Here is a 3,364-nt window from a genome sequence, read left to right as displayed (position 1 = left end):
AATAATGGACTTGCATAACTCATCAAGCTCAAGCCATTCCTCATCTGGCATAGTTGCAGGCGGATGCCCGCTTAACCTCAAAGGTTTGATCTGCGATTTCTGTACCAACACCTACCAAATGTGGCTCTTCCAATAAGAGTAATTCGTATCATCAAGCTTAGTGATGTTGAAAATAGCATGATCAGGTGGACGAACTTGCCATAATGCAGGCTGGAAGACAGTAGACAGTTCAAAACTGCTTGCTGTTTACTGTAGAAAATGACAAAAAAAATCACCAAAATCGAGAAAAAATGGCAAAGAAAGTGGGACCAAAGCTGCTGCCCACCAAGTACTAGTGAAAGTACATCATTTCAGAGTGTTTTAGCATGAAAAATCCATGTTAGTCCATACATATATGCTTGTTGTATAAATTTCAGATTTCAGTAAAAGAGAGCTAACAGTGCCAAAATTGGATCCCAAGACAATCAGATATTGCCAAGACCAAAGCCGATATCATGCGGGCATAGCATAAGCATATGACGGTCGATAAGCATGAATCCAACACCCAAGTATGTCATACAAACATCTGCCAGTGAGTAGACACACCCCCAAGTCAACGGGGGAAAGTGTTCCTACCACTACCAAAACTTGACACAAGTAGGTGTCAGTTCACAAAGATATGGATCCAAAACTGAAACTTAGCTCATAAGCATATAGTGAACCAAGACATATGATGTATCATCCCAAAAGGTAAGAAGTCCCAAAGTCTCAAGTGTCTGTAACTGCTCAATGGCATGTAACGACTCAATGCATAAAAGTACCGCCTGTTCAATGTCTGATAAGCATTCAAAAATGCTCCCACTGGCACAAAAGTCATATGTACGAGCTCAAGAGCTCAAGCCAAGGCAAGACACAGTGCCAATGACATAAGTCCAAATACATCAAGAGTACATCCCGAACATGTAGGCGGTAGAGCATCCGTAAGCATGTAAGACATCAAATACATCCCAATCCAAACTCTGACAAGCCAAGTAACATCGAAGACTACTCCAGATAATCCAAAATGCATCCAAGATGGAGCTTCAATGAGCACTCAAGCTCAACGTATGCATAGGGTAATCAATCGTGACATGAGCATCAAGTTGTAGGCAGACGGGTATGCATAAACCCAAAAAGCATCACTGTCAAAGCATATACCAATGTCAATAAGTGTGGGCTGAAATAAGCTCAAGCTTTCAAAATCATCTGGATTCAATGAGAAGCTCAAAGTCATCCCTCGATGATCAATACATCATAGCATAACCCAAGACATACATCCGGAACCAATAGGCATATGTCAAAGCATGAAAGATAGCTTTAGCCCAAGAGTATTCAGCATGCATTTACTGTTATAAACTGTGTATTTCCAGCTCCAAAATCAGGCCAAAATCATAGCATTACATGTAGCTTCAATCCCCCAATCAATCGGGATACAATAGGCATCAAACTGGTTATGTATAAGTCACGCCCCAACAAGCATAGGCATACAAATACATGCTGTCTCAGACCTGAAATCTATTGCAGAAGATTCTTTCATTAGAATTTGGCAAATTTGACATCACCATCGCATCCGAAGCGTGCAAAAATCCCAACTTAGACTCTTACCTTGTTTGAATCGGGTTTCGAATGCCCGAGATATGACACAAAGAGTGATTTTTGGGTTAGATTTTGAAACAGGCACAAAAAAAACGTGAGCTGGCTAGGGGGGTCTGCTATCCCACATGTCAACAATGGGGCCCAAAGGGGGTACAAATGAGGGCCAAAGAAGGCCTACACCAAGCCTCAGCAAGCCTTGATAGGCTGGAAGCAAGATCCAGGTGAAGGAAGCTCCAAGAGGTGGGAGCTATGGCTGCCCACAACTTGTTTACAGCATGTGAGACCTGAGAACTGAAGTAAACCCTGAAGAAAATAATCAAATACCTCTGATGTAATGCCCTAAATGTGCCTAACAATGTCGGGAAGGTGCTCGGGAAGCCGGGGAGTGATGGGAGCTCAAAGGAGTCGGATATGGCTGTCGGGAAGGAGACCCAATGCAAGTAGGGAGTCGATGGGAAGCTGAGAATGCCATGAACCAAGCTCAAGAGTTGGAAAGCAAAGCTCTGATACCAGTTGAAAGGGAATGACGGATTGAAGGTTGGACTCGAGAGCTATGGCGGGAGAGCAAGAGCAAGAAAGGGAGAGACTAGAAATGGGAACTCCAACAGTCACAATGTGTGACCGGGCCTTCTTTTATTCAAACTGTCACTAAAAGAATAAGGAATAAAGTGACGGTGACGGGCGCTCGCCACCTGCAGTGTGCAGTGGCGGTGACTGTCAGTGTAGTAATACACGGGCGGCTAGGCAGAGGCACCTTTACCCCCAACAAATAGGATATAAGATGAAAAGCTCGCCCATTGACTGTAAAAGGCTACTCAACTTCATTTATATAAAACTAAGCTTTTTCCCTTGAATGACCATAATCCAACTTATAACTTAGATCTTATTACATCCATGTATCATACTTGCAACTATGCATATATAAAGGAGACATGATGTAAAGCAAACTATTCACAAGTCAAAATAAAATAATTGGAGTTAAATAAGAATCCATTTGAAGATAGTATCATGTTTGATCTCTCATCATTCCTTTGAAAGGCGACATGATCATTGCGAAGATTAGAGGTCCTAGCCCCATTCTAAACGGGAACCCTCTTGCATGGTCACATAGATCGGAGTAGCCATCTCCTTTCCCCTCTCTCCATGTCTTCCATAGGGTCCATCTTTCTAGCCCTAGGATGTCTATGATGGCACCATTGATGTAGGTGGTTGTTCTTCCTTCTCTTCCCAAAGAAGACCATTTGGATGGATCAAGCCCCCTACATGTGGTATCTATGGAGGATGACATCGTAGAAGAGGAGGAGATTCACCTTGCAATCCATAATGTTGATGCCCCACAATCACATGCTAAGACACTGTTGGCTATACTTTTTTTTAATGGCCCATCATGTGCTCATTTGATTTTGGGAAATACAATGCATCTTATACATAAGAGATTTCAAGAGGTTGTGCTATTGGCAAGTACATCTCACATACAACTGTGAATACTTAAAATATATATTTATGATGTCAGAGTGAGAAGATTTTTAATATATGCAATTCCTCTTCTATCTTGACTATATGCTATCAACTTAGTTCGATTCTTATTCAAACTCAATTATGGTCCAATTCATGCTTGATTCAATTTTTATTCAATAAGTGAGGAATGAAGGTCGAGGTATGACCACAATTCCTTGAAAGCAAGAATGGTGTGTAATTATCATTGAAACTAGATACTTACTAAATTATAGAAATCACAAAGTTACCTTCT

The sequence above is a fragment of the Lygodium microphyllum genome, chromosome 29 (genome assembly GCF_053477565.2).
Source record: "Lygodium microphyllum isolate KBCC chromosome 29, Lygodium_microphyllum_v1.1.10, whole genome shotgun sequence".
NCBI lineage: Eukaryota > Viridiplantae > Streptophyta > Polypodiopsida > Schizaeales > Lygodiaceae > Lygodium > Lygodium microphyllum.
The sequence above is the reverse complement of the archived record's forward strand: the minus strand, read 5'-3'. Positions refer to the sequence as shown.